This window comes from Lissotriton helveticus, chromosome 5_1 (genome assembly GCF_964261635.1).
Source record: "Lissotriton helveticus chromosome 5_1, aLisHel1.1, whole genome shotgun sequence".
NCBI lineage: Eukaryota > Metazoa > Chordata > Amphibia > Caudata > Salamandridae > Lissotriton > Lissotriton helveticus.
The window spans coordinates 1,649,330,785-1,649,342,625 of NC_136065.1; the positions used below are offsets into that span (position 1 = coordinate 1,649,330,785).

Here is an 11,841-nt window from a genome sequence, read left to right on the forward strand (position 1 = left end):
ACCGCCAGAAACTGTGACTCCGATCTGAGCGCCCGGGCCGGATGGTAAAAGGACAGTCTCCTTTGGAGGTACTTTGCGCCTCCAGAGTGAAGGGCCTTTTAGGCCAAAGTCAGCGTCTTGAAAATGATACGCTTGCGGATAGGCAGCCAGTGTAGGGCCTGCAAGAGGCCTGCCACACTTGCTCGCCTATTTAAGCCATAGATGGCTCTTGCCGCAGCGTTCTGCGTCACCTGGAGGCACTGTAGCAGATACTCCGGCAGGCCCAGGTAAAGGACGTTGGCATAGTCCAGCCTGGACCCGATCAGAGCCTGCACAGTCAGTTTCCGGTGTTCTTCCGACAAAAGGGGTAGAAACTTCCTTAGTACCTTGAGGAGACCGAAACAAGTGCCCGTCACTCCCAGAATCTGGGCTCTCATCGTCAAGCCCTTGTCCATCTTGACCCCCAGATTCTTGGCAACTAAAGATGGGGAGGAAGGTGGAAACATGTTAATAGGCCACCAACCATGCCAGTCAGGGTCCGACGTACACCCAAAGAAGAGCACCTCAGACTTCTCAGAATTGCACTTGAGGCCATTCAAATGAAACCATCTGAAAACAGCCCCAAGGCAATCCCGGATGCTCTCCCCGTTAAAATCTCCTCCCCTCTCGCAGGAGAAGAGGAGCTGTGTGTCGTCGGCATAGGACACGATCCGGGCCCCAAAAGACTCCGCCAGTGCCGCCAAAGGGGTCATAAAGATGTTAAAAAGGGTCGGGCTCAAAATAGAGCCCTGAGGGACCCCGACACCCAGTGGCGGCATCACAGCAGAGTCCGGGGGGGTCCAGACCGTTTGTCGGCGGTCGGCTAGAAATGATGAAAACCAGCTGAGCACCGTCCCCCTGAGGCCTATCTCGTGAAGTCTCGAGAGAAGGCGATCATGGGGGACGGTGTCAAAAGCCGCCGACAGGTCCAACATGACCAGCATGGCCTTGCCTCCCGAGTCCAGAACTCCTTTGATGTCTTCCGACACCTCCAGGAGTGCTGTCTCAGTGCTGAGATTGGGGCGGAAGCCCGATTGGGAGGCATGCAAAAGCTCATGCGATTCAAAGAAGTTGGAGAGCACCATATGAATGTGCTTCTCCAAACTTTTCATCAGGGCAGGCAGGAGAGAAATTGGTCTGTAATTGACCAACGCCTCGGGATCGAGGCCAGGCTTCTTCAGCAGGGGGATTACCATAGCCTGTTTCCACGCTGGTGGGACCAGACCCTGGCTCAGTGATAGATTTAAAAAAGGGTTGACCAGAGGATTTAAAACTTCCGCCATTCTGGATAAAAACTTCGCCGGGCAGGGGTCCAGGGGCGAACCGGATTTAAGCGCACCCATGAGACCTAACGACACAGCGGCTGAAAGTAAGGGAAAGACTGCCAGCGACGGGCCTGGTGAAGCTGCCAGGTGCGGGTTCTCCTCCATACAGGTTACACCAGCAGACACCGCCAGATGGAAAGAGTCCTGGATAAGCTTTATCTTGCCAGTAAAAAACTTAGCAAGATCCGCGGCCCAGGACTTTAGGGGCATATCGTGGGAAACATTCGAGCGAGGAGCTGTAAATTCTCTCACAATGGAAAAGATTTCCTTGCAGGAGTTAGAGGCAGCCTCTATTCTCCCAGCAAGGTAAACCCTTTTCCCAAGGCGAATGTCCCGCTGATATGCCTTGAACGCAGTCTTGTAAAGCAGTTTTGCCTCAGGATCATATTGGGCACGCCAAACTCTTTCCGCCGCCCTGCAAGACTGTCGGGCGATCGCCAGTGTCGCCGTGAACCACGGGGCCGAAACCCGTTTCGATGTTGAACGGGGGGCCAACACTGGGGCAAGATCATTAAGCCTATCCAGTAACCAGCCCTGCAGCGCTTCCAAGTCCCTCTCAAGATCCCCTGTAAGGGGGCACGGATGATCCAGCGCCGCCTGCGCGAGCATTGCCGGAGTTACAGAATGATAAGCCCGATAGGCGCGACGCTGTTGCAGAGACCCAGTGTTGGCAGGTCTCATAGTGCCTTTGACCAAAAATTTGGCCAGCCTATGGTCCGACCAGAGCACCGGAATTATGTCCTTAACCTCAAGAGGGGTGGTCGAAAAAACCTGATCTAGGGTATGCGCCTTCACATGGGTGGGTCCCAAAAGAAACGGAGTCAGACCCAAGGGGGCGGTGGCCTCTAAGAATTTGATGGTATCCGAGTCTGATGGGTCATCCATGTGGAAGTTGAAGTCTCCAGCGACAATACACTGATCCGCTTTCAGAACCAGCCCTGATAGGACAGACTCAAAATCTTCAAAAAAGGTGCCCAAAGGGCCAGGTGGTCTGTAAAGGATTGGTGAGGTGCCAAGGTGATGGAAAAGGCCAGGGACTCAGAGCCGCGGATGTCATCAACCGGCAGAATGGAACAAGCCACACTTTCCTGCACCACCAGAGCCACTCCTCCGCCCCTGCCCTTGAGTCTGTCCTGCCTATAGATATTATAGCCAGGAGGAATAGCCGCTGCCACATCGGGGTTGGAGAATTCCCCCAACCAGGTCTCAGTTAACATGATACAGAGGGGCTTTTCCAGATCTAAGAGGTCATGGATATCCTGCGCATGCCTAGCCAGAGATCTGGTGTTGAGCAGCATGCAGAGATGGCCAACATGCTCGATCAGTTTGTTAGGGGAAAGGAACACGGTACAACTCGGACGCCAACCGCACCCCGGGCAGCAACACTTACCCCTAAACCGACCAGGAAAAACGGTACGGCAATCCCCCAAAGGAGGTGGGGAAGGGCGAAGTGAGCGCAGCTCACATGGTGTATAACGGAGCCGGGAAGGCCCTACAACGGAGACGGACGATGGTGGAGTCCAGCCCGCCGCCCCACCCGACTCCGGGACGCAGACGGGCGCAGACGGGCGCAGACGGGCGCAGACGGGCGCAGATGGGCGCAGACGGGCTGGACTCTGGCGTGACTCCGGCGGTGATCCGGCGCATCCGCTGCGCGTGACCGCTGCGCGTAAGGATGACTCCCTGATAAGCAGTCCGTCGCCTGCGCCACTAGACCGCACCACCCGCGCCCCTCACCCAATATGGCCGCCACCGAAGCACTGGGCTCCTACAGCCAGCCCACAGGAGACCGGGACCCGCAAAACGCGTGAGTCACACAATTATGATGCAAGTGAGGGCGCTACGAATTAAAAGCAGGGGATACCAAAAATAAGCAAGAAATCAAATATCAGAACAGGTATTAAAACACGCTGCCAAATCGCGCGTCAGGTTAGCACAGCGCCAGGAAGCGCTCTGGTAGGTCTCGCGCCCGCTCTTAGATCAGCGGGACCAAGAATGACAAGGGCGAGCCTCCTGAGTTACCTCCCTGATAAGCAGTCCGTCCGACAGAGTCTCAAAATCATAGATATCTTCATACCGCAGTAAGAATACATGAAGCGATTGACATACTGCAGGCAGGCTGGCCTTGTAGCTCAGTGGCAGAGCACTGGTCTTGTAAACCAGGGGTCATGAGTTCAAGCCTCATCAGGGCCTTTTTATATGTGAGTTTCTGTATGTTGTTTCCAAGTCATTCTTTCTAGGAGTCACACCTTGTCTTAAGTTTGCTTATTGACAAGCTTCCCTTTCCTGCTTTCATCGTATCAAGAAGACTTCATGAAAACCATTGAACCATAAACTATTGCCTCACCCCTTCCGATTGCCTGACGAACGCCTGACAAACGCCATTCTCACCCCATCGGGCAAGCCCTGCTGGGCAAAGCCAAATAAGCCATGCATATTTGAAGTTCCTTTGAAAGTCAGAGCGAGGACTATGACCTCTGTTCCGACTGAGTCTGCATCCACAGAAAGGATGAAATAAGGATCTAGAAATTTCACCAAGGAGATGTGAACTTCATCCCCCTTAAAATACTTTTCCTCCCAGATGCCCCGGCTCTTAGTCAAATGAGGTTAATCTTCAAAACCCCACCCCCACTAACCATAAATATCCGACTCTCCTGCTGTCCATTCAAATGATACAAGGTATCTTGTACATAGAGAGAATGTGAGAAAAAGCAGAATCGCTTCATAGATTTGGTGACCTTGGAAGGGTCGGCTGGATAAAGAAGTGAACCTGATTTCGGGAAAAGGAGTATCGTGATGGGGATGAGGAAAAGAGAACATGGACCACATTCACAAGTTAGAGAAATAAATGTAATAGGTTGAATGGTTTTAAAAAGTTAACTTTGAGCATGAATTGTGTTTTTTAAACTGCAAAGAATTAAAAAATCAATGTGGGATTGGAGGCACAATCTGAGCAGAAAGCACCATAAGCTGCAACTCTTATGTTGACTAGAAACATTAATATGATGACGCTATTCTTTTGATATGTCTTTCAGTTAAATTGTATTGTAAGTAGCTGATACAGCACTGTTTGCAGCTCCTCAGTATATGGTTATCCCGTGACAACAATGTTTTCATCATATTTATTATTCTACAAATGTATTTTTAAATGCACTGATGTGGTGTTTGCATGCTATGCAAGACGGCACATCATGGAATGTTTATAAGGAGCATCGAATAGGATTGTGATATTTGCACCTGGAAGAGTCGGACACCCAGATCCTGAAAAGAAGTAAAGACTCTCTAGCAAGGGCCGTCTTTACCCTGAGTTTAATCTTTACTTTTAGTGAAATGGTTTATGAAAAACCAGTAAGCTGCTCCAGGTGAGGCTCGCACTCACAACCTCGGCATGCCTCAATGCAAGGTATAAGTACCACGCGCTAACCGATTGCGCCACTGGAGCTCACTGTTCTCATATCTCCCTAGTTGAGCCATCTAAAGCTGACCAAGTAGATACTGGCACTGCTCCCTTATTCACTGTGCACGATCGACTCACATGCTAGCATGTTATCATGACTATTAAAAACTACAGTCCTAATGGAACAGATTTGATAATTCTGCTATATCATGTGCTCTGTCTATTGAACACCACATACATTTGCCAGTTCTGACACAGTCTAGGAGAAACTTATGATTATTTGTAATTAGCACATAGTAAGAATTTCCTAAAAAATGAAACATAGTCACCTAAGGCAGACGAGGTGACCGAGTGGTTAAGGGGATGGACTGCTAATCCATTGTGCTCTGCACGCGTGGGTTCGAATCCCACCTTTGTCAGAACGCCATCAGACACTCTTTTGAAGGTGGGCATGTCTCGTAGTACAATTACACTCTCTTTCAAGACACAGCCATAATCCACTAGAAGGGCCCAACTGACTATTCCATTTTGGCAATTATGTCAAATTAAGGGAAGTGTTTTGTGCTTAATTGAAATTAGATCTTTCATGAAGTGTCCAGAGGATTGCCTTTCCCTCACTCCTGGCCTTCTAACCAGTTTGGATAGATAGACTGATAAGAAAGCAGCTCTTACTCCTAAAGTTTCAGCCATCTCAAGTGTATGACTGTTGACATATGTCTGCCCCACAGAGACAGATCACTTCTAATAAGTGAGTTCTCTATCTGTCACTGATTGCGGACATACTAACTAGAGCTATCTGTATGGTCATAAATGTGAATACTCTTATGTTCTCAAATCAAAATGGAGTTTTTCCTACTTCCAAGAAAAGTGTCTTAAGCATGCTCTTCAATTTGTGCACGCATGTAGACATTCAAATGTTATGTTATGTTATGTTATGTTATATTTCTTTTTGTATAGCGCGCGGCGACTCAAAAAGAGTATCCCGGCGCTTTAACAGCGAGACCTACGGCAGAATAACATAACACAGCAATAAAAACAGAAAAGGGAATGCAATAACAGAAGAGGGAAAGAAAGGCCTATAGAGTAAACAACCAAGTCTTTAGACCCTTCCTAAAAGCCAACAGGCTGGTAGCGCCCCGGAGTGTCAGCGGCAAAGAGTTCCACAGCTGGGGTGCCCGCAGTCCAAAGGAGCGACCTCCGATGCGAGCTCTTTCCACCCGAGGCACCACCGCCAGAAACTGTGACTCCGATCTGAGCGCCCGGGCCGGATGGTAAAAGGACAGTCTCCTTTGGAGGTACTTTGCGCCTCCAGAGTGAAGGGCCTTATAGGCCAAAGTCAGCGTCTTGAAAATGATACGCTTGCGGATAGGCAGCCAGTGTAGGGCCTGCAAGAGGCCTGCCACACTTGCTCGCCTATTTAAGCCATAGATGGCTCTTGCCGCAGCGTTCTGCGTCACCTGGAGGCGCTGTAGCAGATACTCCGGCAGGCCCAGGTAAAGGACGTTGGCATAGTCCAGCCTGGACCCGATCAGAGCCTGCACAGTCAGTTTCCGGTGTTCTTCCGACAAAAGGGGTAGAAACTTCCTTAGTACCTTGAGGAGACCGAAACAAGTGCCCGTCACTCCCAGAATCTGGGCTCTCATCGTCAAGCCCTTGTCCATCTTGACCCCCAGATTCTTGGCAACTAAAGATGGGGAGGAAGGTGGAAACATGTTAATAGGCCACCAACCATGCCAGTCAGGGTCCGACGTACACCCAAAGAATAGCACCTCAGACTTCTCAGAATTGCACTTGAGGCAATTCAAATGAAACCATCTGACAACAGCCCCAAGGCAATCCCGGATGCTCTCCCCGTTAAAATCTCCTCCCCTCTCGCAGGAGAAGAGGAGCTGTGTGTCGTCGGCATAGGACACGATCCGGGCCCCAAAAGACTCCGCCAGTGCCGCCAAAGGGGTCATAAAGATGTTAAAAAGGGTCGGGCTCAAAATAGAGCCCTGAGGGACCCCGACACCCAGTGGCGGCATCACAGCAGAGTCCGGGGGGGTCCAGACCGTTTGTCGGCGGTCGGCTAGAAATGATGAAAACCAGCTGAGCACCGTCCCCCTGAGGCCTATCTCGTGAAGTCTCGAGAGAAGGCGATCATGGGGGACGGTGTCAAAAGCCGCCGACAGGTCCAACATGACCAGCATGGCCTTGCCTCCCGAGTCCAGAACTCCTTTGATGTCTTCCGACACCTCCAGGAGTGCTGTCTCAGTGCTGAGATTGGGGCGGAAGCCCGATTGGGAGGCATGCAAAAGCTCATGCGATTCCAAGAAGTTGGAGAGCACCATATGAATGTGCTTCTCCAAAATTTTCATCAGGGCAGGCAGGAGAGAAATTGGTCTGTAATTGACCAACGCCTCGGGATCGAGGCCAGGCTTCTTCAGCAGGGGGATTACCATAGCCTGTTTCCACGCTGGTGGGACCAGACCCTGGCTCAGTGATAGATTTAAAAGAGGGTTGACCAGAGGATTTAAAACTTCCGCCATTCTGGATAAAAACTTCGCCGGGCAGGGGTCCAGGGGCGAACCGGATTTAAGCGCACCCATGAGACCTAACGACACAGCGGCTGAAAGTAAGGGAAAGACTGCCAGCGACGGGCCTGGTGAAGCTGCCAGGTGCGGGTTCTCCTCCATACAGGTTACACCAGCAGACACCGCCAGATGGAAAGAGTCCTGGATAAGCTTTATCTTGCCAGTAAAAAACTTAGCAAGATCCGCGGCCCAGGACTTTAGGGGCATATCGTGGGAAACATTCGAGCGAGGAGCTGTACATTTTCTCACAATGGAAAAGATTTCCTTGCAGGAGTTAGAGGCAGCCTCTATTCTCCCAGCAAGGTAAACCCTTTTCCCAAGGAGAATGTCCCGCTGATATGCCTTGACCGCACTCTTGTAAAGCAGTTTTGCCTCAGGATCATATTGGGCACACCAAACTCTTTCCGCCGCCCTGCAAGACTGTCGGGCGATCGCCAGTGTCGCCGTGAACCACGGGGCCGAAACCCGTTTCGATGTTGAACGGGGGGCCAACACTGGGGCAAGATCATTAAGTCTATCCAGTAACCAGCCCTGCAGCGCTTCCAAGTCCCTCTCAAGATCCCCTGTAAGGGCGCACGGATGATCCAGCGCCGCCTGCGCGAGCATTGCCGGAGTTACAGAATGATAAGCCCGGTAGGCGCGACGCTGTTGCAGAGACCCAGTGTTGGCAGGTCTCATAGTGCCTTTGACCAAAAATGTGGCCAGCCTATGGTCCGACCAGAGCACCGGAATTATCTCCTTAACCTCAAGAGGGGTGGTCGAAAAAACCTGATCCAGGGTATGCCCCTTCACATGGGTGGGTCCCAAAAGAAACGGAGTCAGACCCAAGGGGGCGGTGGCCTCCAAGAATTTGATGGTATCCGAGTCTGATGGGTCATCCATGTGGAAGTTGAAGTCTCCAGCGACAATACACTGATCCGCTTTCAGAACCAGCCCTGATAGGACAGACTCAAAATCTTCAAAAAAGGTGCCCAAAGGGCCAGGTGGTCTGTAAACCAACAGACCCTTAAAGGATTGGTGAGGTGCCAAGGTGATGGAAAAGGCCAGGGACTCAGAGCCGCGGATGTCATCAACCGGCAGAATGGAACAAGCCACACTTTCCTGCACCACCAGAGCCACTCCTCCGCCCCTGCCCTTGAGTCTGTCCTGCCTATAGATATTATAGCCAGGAGGAATAGCCGCTGCCACATCGGGGTTGGAGAATTCCCCCAACAAGGTCTCAGTTAACATGAGACAGAGGGGCTTTTCCAGATCTAAGAGGTCATGGATATCCTGCGCATGCCTAGCAAGAGATCTGGTGTTGAGCAGCATGCAGAGATGGCCAACATGCTCGATCAGTTTGTTAGGGGAAAGGAACACGGTACAACTCGGACGCCAACCGCACCCCGGGCAGCAACGCTTACCCCTAAACCGACCAGGAAAAACGGTACGGCAATCCCCCAAAGGAGGTGGGGAAGGGCGAAGTGAGCGCAGCTCACATGGTGTATAACGGAGCCGGGAAGGCCCTACAACGGAGACGGACGATGGTGGAGTCCAGCCCGCCGCCCCGCCCGCCTTTGGGACGCTGACGGGCGCAGACAGGCGCAGACGGGCACAGACGGGCGCAGACGGGCGCAGACGGGCTGGACTCTGGCGTGACTCCGGCGGTGATCCGGCGCATCCGCTGCGCGTGACCGCTGCGCGTAAGCATGACTCCCTGATAAGCAGTCCGTCGCCTGCGCCACTAGACCGCACCGCCCGCGCCCCTCACCCAATATGGCCGCCACCGAAGCACTGGGCTCCTACAGCCAGCCCACAGGAGACCGGGACCCGCAAAACGCGGTGAGTCACACAATTATGGTGCAAGTGAGGGCGCTACGAATTAAAAGCAGGGGATACCAAAAAAGAGCAAGAAAGCAAATATCAGAACAGGTATTAAAACACGCTGCCAAATAGCGCGTCAGGTTAGCACAGCGCCAGGAAGCGCTCTGGTAGGTATCGCGCCCGCTCTTAGATCAGCGGGACCAAGAATGACAGAGTCTCAAAATCATAGATATCTTCATACCGCAGTAAGAATACATGAAGCGATTTACATACTGCAGGCAGGCTGGCCTTGTAGCTCAGTGGCAGAGCACTGGTCTTGTAAACCAGGGGTCATGAGTTCAAGCCTCATCAGGGCCTTTTTATATGTGAGTTTCTGTATGTTGTTTCCAAGTCATTCTTTCTAGGAGTCACACCTTGTCTTAAGTTTGCTTATTGACAAGCTTCCCTTTCCTGCTTTCATCGTATCAAGAAGACTTCATGAAAACCATTGAACCATAAACTATTGCCTCACCCCTTCCGATTGCCTGACGAACGCCTGACAAACGCCATTCTCACCCCATCGGGCAAGCCCTGCCGGGCAAAGCCAAATAAGCCATGCATATTTGAAGTTCCTTTGAAAGTCAGAGCGAGGACTATGACCTCTGTTCCGACTGAGTCTGCATCCACAGAAAGGATGAAATAAGGATCTAGAAATTTCACCAAGGAGATGTGAACTTCATCCCCCTTAAAATACTTTTCCTCCCAGATGCCCCGGCTCTTAGTCAAATGAGGTTAATCTTCAAAACCCCACCCCCACTAACCATAAATATCCGACTCTCCTGGTGTCCATTCAAATGATACAAGGTATCTTGTACATAGAGAGAATGTGAGAAAAAGCAGAATCGCTTCATAGATTTGGTGACCTTGGAAGGGTCGGCTGGATAAAGAAGTGAACCTGATTTCGGGAAAAGGAGTATCGTGGTGGGGATGAGGAAAAGAGAACATGGACCACATTCACAAGTTAGAGAAATAAATGTAATAGGTTGAATGGTTTTAAAAAGTTAACTTTGAGCATGAATTGTGTTTTTTAAACTGCAAAGAATTAAAAAATCAATGTGGGATTGGAGGCATAATCTGAGCAGAAAGCACCATAAGCTGCTATGGTGCAACTCTTATGTTGACTAGAAACATTAATATGATGACGCTCTTCTTTTGATATGTCTTTCAGTTAAATTGTATTGTAAGTAGCTGATACAGCACTGTTTGCAGCTCCTCAGTATATGGTTATCCCGTGACAACAATGTTTTCATCATATTTATTATTCTACAAATGTATTTTTAAATGCACTGATGTGGTGTTTGCATGCTAAGACGGCACGTCATGGAATGTTTATAAGGAGCATCGAATAGGATTGTGATATTTGCACCTGGAAGAGTCGGGCACGCAGATCCTGAAAAGAAGTAAAGACTCTCTAGCAAGGGCCGTCTTTAACCTGAGGTTAATCTTTACTTTTAGTGAAATGGTTTATGAAAAACGAGTAAGGCTCGAACTCACAACCTCAGCATGCCTCAATGCAAGTACTGCTGTATAAGTACCGCGTGCTAACCGATTGCGCCACTGGAGGTCACTGTTCTCATATCTCCCCAGTTGAGCCATCTAGAGCTGACCAAGTAGATACTGGCACTGCTCCCTTATTCACTGTGCAAGATCGACTCACATGCTAGCATGTTATCATGACTATTAAAAACTACAGTCCTAATGGAACAGATTTGATAATTCTGCTATATTATGTGCTCTGTCTATTGAACACCACATACATTTGGCAGTTCTGACACAGTCTAGGAGAAACTTATGATTATTTGCAATTAGCACATAGTAAGAATTTCCTAAAAAATTAAACATAGTCACCTAAGGCAGACAAGGTGGCCGAGTGGTTAAGGCGATGCACTGCTAATCCGTTGTGCTTTGCACGCGTGGGTTCGAATCCCACCTTCGTCGGAACGCCATCAGACACTCTTTTGAAGGTGGGCATGTCTCGTAGTACAATTACACTCTCTTTCAAGACACAGCCATAATCCACTAGAAGGGCCCAACTGACTATTCCATTTTGGCAATTATGTCAAATTAAGGGAAGTGTTTTGTGCTTAATTGAAATTAGATCTTTCATGAAGTGTCCAGAGGATTGCCTTTCCCTCACTCCTGGCCTTCTAACCAGTTTGGATAGATAGACTGATAAGAAAGCAGCTCTTACTCCTAAAGTTTCAGCCATCTCAAGTGTATGACTGTTGACATTTGTCTGCCCCACAGAGACAGATCACTTCTAATAAGTGAGTTCTCTATCTGTCACTGATTGCGGACATACTAACTAGAGCTATCAGTATGGTCATAAATGTGAATACTCTTATGTTCTCAAATCAAAATGGAGTTTTTCCTACTTCCAAGAAAAGTGCACTGGTCTTGTAAACCAGGGGTCATTAGTTCAAGCCTCATCAGGGCCTTTTTATATGTGAGTTTCTGTATGTTGTTTCCAAGTCATTCTTTCTAGGAGTCACACCTTGTCTTAAGTTTGCTTATTGACAAGCTTCCCTTTCCTGCTTTCATCGTATCAAGAAGACTTCATGAAAACCATTGAACCATAAACTATTGCCTCACCCCTTCCGATCGCCTGAAGAACGCCTGACAAACGCCATTCTCACCCCGCCGGGCAAGCCCTGCCGGGCAAAGCCAAATAAGCCATGCATATTTG

General features: G+C 49.8%; 5 non-coding genes across 5 annotated transcripts; 4 read left to right on the forward strand and 1 right to left on the reverse strand.

Annotated features, from left to right (window-relative positions):
- Positions 1-3,464: 3,464 nt before the first annotated feature.
- Positions 3,465-3,536, forward strand: TRNAT-UGU (transfer RNA threonine (anticodon UGU)). Its single transcript has one exon. It is a non-coding gene; the product is annotated as a tRNA-Thr (tRNA).
- Positions 3,537-4,697: 1,161 nt separating this feature from the next.
- Positions 4,698-4,785, reverse strand: TRNAI-UAU (transfer RNA isoleucine (anticodon UAU)). Its single transcript is given in 2 exon segments — positions 4,698-4,733; positions 4,748-4,785. It is a non-coding gene; the product is annotated as a tRNA-Ile (tRNA).
- Positions 4,786-5,077: 292 nt separating this feature from the next.
- TRNAS-GCU (transfer RNA serine (anticodon GCU)) lies at positions 5,078-5,159 on the forward strand. Its single transcript has one exon. It is a non-coding gene; the product is annotated as a tRNA-Ser (tRNA).
- A 4,242-nt stretch (positions 5,160-9,401) lies between these two features.
- TRNAT-UGU (transfer RNA threonine (anticodon UGU)) lies at positions 9,402-9,473 on the forward strand. Its single transcript has one exon. It is a non-coding gene; the product is annotated as a tRNA-Thr (tRNA).
- Positions 9,474-11,011: 1,538 nt separating this feature from the next.
- TRNAS-GCU (transfer RNA serine (anticodon GCU)) lies at positions 11,012-11,093 on the forward strand. The gene has a single exon. It is a non-coding gene; the product is annotated as a tRNA-Ser (tRNA).
- The last annotated feature ends 748 nt before the right edge of the window (positions 11,094-11,841 follow it).